This window comes from Drosophila mojavensis, unplaced genomic scaffold (assembly GCF_018153725.1).
Source record: "Drosophila mojavensis isolate 15081-1352.22 unplaced genomic scaffold, ASM1815372v1 contig_81, whole genome shotgun sequence".
Taxonomy (NCBI): Eukaryota; Metazoa; Arthropoda; class Insecta; order Diptera; family Drosophilidae; genus Drosophila; species Drosophila mojavensis.
Window position 1 is genome coordinate 6,034,532 of NW_025318907.1, and position 7,463 is coordinate 6,041,994.

Here is a 7,463-nt window from a genome sequence, read left to right on the forward strand (position 1 = left end):
TCACTTGGTCCATATGGTTATTATTTCTGTTATCCTTTTGCGCAAGATTGCACATCCGATGCGTGGGTTTTTGGATCCTGTGAGAGCGCATTATACGCCTCATGATTTGGGTCGGCTATGTCTGTAGAGATTTGTTCCGGGCAGCAAAAAAAAAAAAAAAAAATGAAGGAGAAAAAATCGTAGGAAGAAAAGGGATTACCGCCGGACAGTCGACAATGAGCTGGCTTTAATGAGCTCAAACCGAACACTTGAAGTACGCACTGAGTCTCTCACACAGAGAGGGAGGGGGGCAAGCTGTTCACCTTCCCAGGCGGGTTCAAAGACTTCCACTTGGCGCCACAGAGTAAATTTAGACAGCTAATACGAAAATATTTGACCTAACCAAATCACCAAAGTCACTTTGCATGATAAGACCCAACGTAATACCTCTCAGAGCTCGCAGAGCTCTCAACGTCATCATCGTCAGCACCCACACAACAAAGGGGCCAAGTTCAGCAACATTTTAATTTCTATTCTAATATTATGTTGCTTTATCTACAAATGCATTCCTTTTTCTTATTCTTAATTTCTTTCTTTTTTGCCTCTGAAAACTTATCAGTATCAGTCAGAGTACTCACGACGAATTGCAATTGAGTAAACAGAGCCGGAAATGCATTTGCTTTCACCGCCGTCCGTCTCAACAGACATGCCCCATGGTGTTATCACAGGTTCGTCTCCCGCTCTCTGATTGCCGATTGACCCGTCAGTGAGACTCGGGCGAAATTTATTTGCACGATTGTAATACACTTAGGAGTATGTGTAATGCGACTTGTGTGCATTGTTGTTGACGTGGTTCGGGTTCGAATTCGATTTATCAATTCTCTCAATACTTTTCGCATTATCTCTATGGATTGTTGACCTATTGCAAAAGGGTGTGTGCTTCATTATACAGTAAATGCAATTGATATAAAATGAAATCGTTTCAATTATTAAAGATAGAGAGATTTCTTAGACTTTGCCCCATTCATGCTTTCCATATCATATTCACTAAATTTACTCTCCATTACATTTATATGCACATTTTATTTTCTTCACACTGTCCGGCTCAATTTCCAATTTTTCATTCTTTCATTTGACCTTTTTTAGTGCAGATTGATTAAGAGCAAATGACTTGAGCTACGTGAGAATCAACTCGAAATGGAAGTGAACAACTGGATTACTAGGAATTTGGGAATTTAGCTAGCAATTAAGACAATTCAGATGCAGATAATTGGCGAACTGTAACACTAGAAGCGAACAAAGACCTGGGCTACTGTGGATCGACACACCTGAGCCTGGATCCCTGATCTTGATCACAGCGATAAGCAGCGGCAAGCAGCTCAATCAAGACAAGAATCATTTGACATTTTAGCGCCCCACAAAAGAAAACAAATGCACAGCGAAGACCTGTTCAATCTAGCGTATGGCAGGAAAGTATCAGATGGCAGACAACTTCAAGGATTCCCACACACACACACACAGCCGGAAAAATGCTCATGAGATGCAGATAAGCTGCCGTCAACCTGCCAGTTTTGTGGTTGACAGTGGCTCCATTGTTAGCTGCTGCTGCTGCTGCTGTTCAGAAGGAAGCGCAGTCCAGTTGACATTGGCTATGTGTGGCAACTCAATCGGCTGCAGCTGCAATCTTGCAGCATCCCTCTGGCTTGGCTAGCTGCAACCGCAAAAGCAAGTAATACGAAGCCATTTTGCGCCGGACACTGCACAAAAAAGGAAACAACAACAATAAAAGAAGAAACTGGCCAAAAAATTCTAAGCATCAAGAAGATGAGAATCCTTTGTCTGTTGGCTATGTTCGATTGCTTTTGTCTGTTGACCATATTGTCTGCAGTCTGCAGTCTGTAGCCTGGAGTCGGAGCGAAAAAAGGTTTAAGAAGTGCTCTAAAATTTCGCAACATGTTTCACATTATTAATGATGATGAGCCCTCACTCAGCTCAGCTGCGAGATCCCTTTTGTTCGCTCCGGCTGACCATTGTTTTGGCCTCGCTCTTAACGAGCGTCTCATGAGTCTTCTATGGAAGGCAGCGGCGCAGGGCGCAGCGGGCGATGCCTTAAGCAGCTCTAGGCTCCCACATGTTGTACACTCAACTTGCATAATCTCAGCGCTTGACCAGCTCAACATATTTCCGAATGCCACGCCCACTTCGAGTAGATGAAGCGTGCAGTTGCACGTATCATTAGGCAGACGTATATTTCCTCCACTGTGGGATTATTTATCGATATCTGCGTTCTGCTGCTGACTTATACAAGATGATATCAAATATTGCGACTCTTTCATTACGTTTCCTTATTCCATTTTTTTTTTTTTTTTGCAGCGTAATGAGAATCCTTTATGCAGCAGCCACAGAGTCAACCCTCACGCAGCAAGGATGCGCATTCACTTTCCCATGACGCATTGCTGCAACTGTGGCAAGTGTTGCATCCTTCTGCCTGTGTGTGTGTGCGAGTGCGTCTTTCTGTGTTTGGGTGTGGGAAAACAAACACTTTCACTTGCGCGCACTCACAGTCTCCTCACATTACAACACGCATCCTGTGCGCAACCTGCAAAGGATTGACGGGCAGCTGACAAGTGTCAACTGCGACGCGTTTCTTTTTCTGTACTTTTTGGTGATAAATCGTTGGGCACAACAAACAAACCGAAGGAGAGGGGGCGAAGACAGATCGAGGCTTAAATTATGCACAGAGTCCAAATAGTTAAGGAAATAAAAATTGGCCACTAGGCGTTTGGGCCCTAAAAAGGATATTAGGCGCTAAGTGTCATCGAATCGTAAAAAGGACACAAATGCAATCAACTGCAGACATTCCAAGGCATTTTTTCGCTTACACGCGCAATACTCGTAAGTGTTGTCCCTGTTATCCTGCCACGGCCATATTCTGTGCGGCAAGCCAGGGCATGGCGCTTTTATGACCACACACACGCACCCACACACGCATTCGACACTTTGCCGCAAATTAGTCGCCAGCTAGTAGCTGCTGCTGCTCCTGCTGCCTCCGCCTTCGTCTGCAACTACCTCACTGAACTACTTTTTTATGCTGAACGCTTTACGCATTCCAGCAAACGTTAAACGCGACAAACTTGGCGTAGTTCCTCTCTAGCATCTGTAATTCGCTTTTCGCTGTTGTTCTAGGTTTATGGATCCACTGACGCCTAGTCGCGTTTTTACAACACATTCTTAAAAAGGATAATATAATCTAAGTGAGTTGAATTTGATTCGCAGTTTGTTTACCTAAATCAAAGCCTATAATACTTAGTAACTAGCACGAGTTTAGATAAATGAAATAAGAAGAGGCATCCCATTAATCTTGGGTTTCAAATATACACAATTTATTAACTTTATTCAAATTTACTCCTTCGCAATCAAATAGATTTTTAGAAGAAGGGATACCACTCAAAACGAAAAGTCATTCACATATTGACTATGATTAGATAATAACAGATAAGTCAAATTTGGAGATGCTATCCAAGAAATAAGCGAAATTTAATTCTACCAAAGCCACTATACTCTATTACTCATTTTCATTGGGTTCAGGGTATAAAAAGTCAACTTCATTACGATTCTCGAATCTGATACAACTTCACCCCAACATTGAGTTTCTTTTCAGATACAGTTTTTAGTTGGCTCCACTGATTGGATGTTTCGAGCAGCTTCGACCTGGCAACTCTCCAACCCCAAGTGCTAGTCCCCTCTATTAATTTAAGACGAAAACTAAGTAAATAATACAAATGTCTTGGGATACATGCAGGGCGCTATTTTTGTCAGCAATTCATTCATTTTGTTCGCTTAGGCGTTGCAATTGGTTGACTTCCCCTATCGCGATCACTCGCCCCACTCTTTTCCGGATCGGGGAAGCGTGCCTCACTCGCTCGCCGCCTGCTGCATTTCAAATGTTAAAAAGTTCAAATATTTTTTACAACCAAACCCCAAGCAAATGTCTCATTTCCTTTGCAACGCGGCGGCAGCACAACTGCAGCAATTGTCTGTGCAACGGCAAGTGGCAGGGGCAAAGGGAAGGAGGCGGACGCATATGCGCGCCACTTGGAGTATTTTAAATAAATGATATTTTTTCCTTCCCGGTTGAGCTAGTCGAGGGGCGAGCAACGTCTTCGTTCTCATCTGCGCTGCACATTTTCCACCTTTGCTTGACCTTGAGTGCGTGCCTGGCAGCTGAAAATGGCTGGAATACGAGCCGAACTGGGGGATACAAAACGCAGCCATGCCAACTCGCATTAGGCCGACAACTTTTCACTTAGTTCATTTATAATAACCAAATGCCTGACGAGAAGGAATGCACTTCATATTTCTGCCCATTTCACAGAACAGCAATCTATACTAATCAACGCATATTACTTAAGATCGGAAATTTAATTGAGTTTGACTCAAACTGATATATTTTCGAAATGCGTTGGATTTCAAGACTCCTAGAATTTAAATACAGAATAGAAAAACATTAGTGAAAAAGGCCTGGGAAAATGACCTATACTCTCTGCTGGACACAAGGATCAACTCATAGGCCCATAGGAATTGCCGCATTTAGTGAAAGGAAATCTGTGGGACTGGACAGCAAATAGAACCTGTGCCTGAGCCACCGAAACACCTGTGAGAATGTTCAACAAAGCGCAAGAGATGCGCAAAAATTGCATGAACCAAAATTCCTAGAGTAAATACAGCGCAAGAGTAAGAAAGAGAGAGAACGAGTGAAAGGGAACACGAAACCACTTGAGCCAAAACAAAGACACGCTCAGACCGCAAATAGAGGACGTGGCCGAGGTTGCTTTCCATTGATGCTAAAAACGAGAGCCACGAATCGAATTCAAAGCAAAGTGAAGTGCATCCGTTTGCATTTTCACTTTCACAATGAAAATCGAAACCGCAGAGCGTACACACATGCAGGATACGCCTGTGTAATCATCATCATCACCACCATCATCAAGAAAAACAACAACGTGTTCTAGTGTCCTAGTTTTGCTCCTGCAAACAATAAACCGGACACTGCGATCGTATTGCCACACCGTGCAGATTGCATCCTTGAAGAAGATATGTTTTTATTCAAGAAATCAATATCATATATTTATCCCAAAAATAAAAAATACAGCGGAAATATATTTCGCAAAAAATAATAGAAAATAAAAATAAAAACGAAATAAAAATAAAAGACAAATTCGCTGGAAAAATATAAAATCTTAAAAGTCATTTGTTATTTCTCCAAACAAGTAGCCTGGTTTACTGTCTCGTCTGCTGCTTCGCACTCCCATTTAACTTTTAACCTAAACACGCCCTAACACAATATCATATCGCCGATCTGGCATCAAGACCGTCCGGGATCCTCTCTCCCACACATAGAACAATTCGTTGCGCTTACGATTTCAATCATTGCCCCTAGACCAGTTCCTTAGGGTAACCCTTAGCTACCCTTTCGCTGGCAAGTGCAGCGACTTTGTATCCTTTTTATTTTTCTTTTGCCTTTTCTATTCTTCTTCATTTCTCTTGCTTCTCAACTAATCATCGTGACAGGCTCAGTCAACCCTATGGGCAACACCTTCGCCTTTTATTTGTGTCGTCTTTTTAACCTTTTACTTCCCTTTCGCATTGTCAACGTTTCAGCTTATCCTCATTCTTTGTTATTCTTAGGAATTATGTGTGTATGTGTGTGTGACTGCCCCCGCAACGTTGCATGCCGTGAGAACTGATTGCAATTTAATCCTTTGCGCAAGACCTGCTCTGCGAACAATGTGCTGACATTATGAGTCATTTGAGCACAACCCGTTCTAGGCTCCTATTCTATACGAAAACAAGAAAAACGAGCTGGTAGGAGAAGGGAATCCCCTAATGTATGCTCATCAATTTAATGAGACACAGCAAAGGGCAACAGAACAGTCTGGCCAAATGGCCACTAGCAAACAGAGCACGTAAATAAAACAGTAAGTAAACTAAAGGGCAGTATACTTACACACATAAACAAAGCTTAAGCATAGCTGCCACCCACTCACCCATTTATTACACCCTTTCAGACACAACACAATTTTGCTGAAAGCTTTGCCGACCACAACAAACCGTTAAGTTTGACTACAACAAATATGGCCGCCCACTCACTCGCAAACACTCACATACGCTCACATACACGCCACAACAAGCACTCACACGCACATACACACTCATACATACACACATGCACAGTCATAACAATGACGAGAACGCATGTGCTCCACTTTAACACTTTCGCTCTCTTTCGAACGCACATGGCAATTTTAACCCTTTTAATGCCGTCTCCGTCTGCGTTGTCGTCTGCGCGCACACACACGCTCACACATATACGCTCATATATAGCCGGCCATTGACTTGCCGCCTCATACTCATTCGTACTCACACTCACACACATACACTACATTGCCTCCAATGGGGGACGCTCTCTTAACTGGCTACTCAATTCGCTGCGACACTGTTTCGCTCTTCGCCGTGCTCTTTGCGTGCGCGTGCTGAAAGGGGAAAGCAAGCCTTTTGTTCTCGTACCCCTTCACACACATATGCGAGCAATTGAGTGAGTTTTTTCTTTGTTCACTCGTTTTTTATGCACCCATTCGAAAGTGAAAGGATATCTCAACGCATAAGTGTGTGTGTGTGTGAATGTCTGAGCAAAAAAGGGTGAGAGCGCACATTATCGATCTGTGTGCGTGCGGCGAAAAACTGAGTGAAAAACTCTTTCGCTACGATTCGTCGTGTTCGCCTTAACTCTTTTCAATGGTCGCGCGCATTAATATTATTTTGACAGCGCGCGTCATTTGGTGTTTGTCGTTTGGATGGCGCTATGCTGTGCTTGTGTGTGTGTGCATGAATGAATGAGCAAGTGAGTGAGTGAGGTTGTGAACGGTGTGGTGGGCGGAGTTTGATCGATATATTATTCAGGAAATGGCGTCGCAACTCTTTAAGACCCAATACAACTTTGTCGTGTTCAAAGAAAAGCGGAACTGATTTGATACGAATAGTTTTTTAAAAATTTAGAACATATTCATATATATTCATATATAATTATTAAATGTATAAATTTTATTTTTGGTTAAAATTTATTTAAATGTGATTTTTGTACGAATATAATATATATTTCATATATAATTATTCTTAGATATGCAAATCTATTTTCTGTTAAAATTTATTCAAATGTTATTATATTAGTTAATTATTAATATCTATAACAATAACTTAATAATCACAGCAAAATTTTATTAGCACACAGTTAATTTAGATATAAATATACATAGATATCTATATATAAACACATACATATGTATATATATATATATTTATATTCCATTTCATTCTGCTCTCATTCCCGTTGCTGTGCAGCTCAATGTGGACAGCAATTTGATAGATGGGCGCCATTCAAATCTTGGCTAAATGTCTAAGCCAAATTATATAACAGACAAACATAT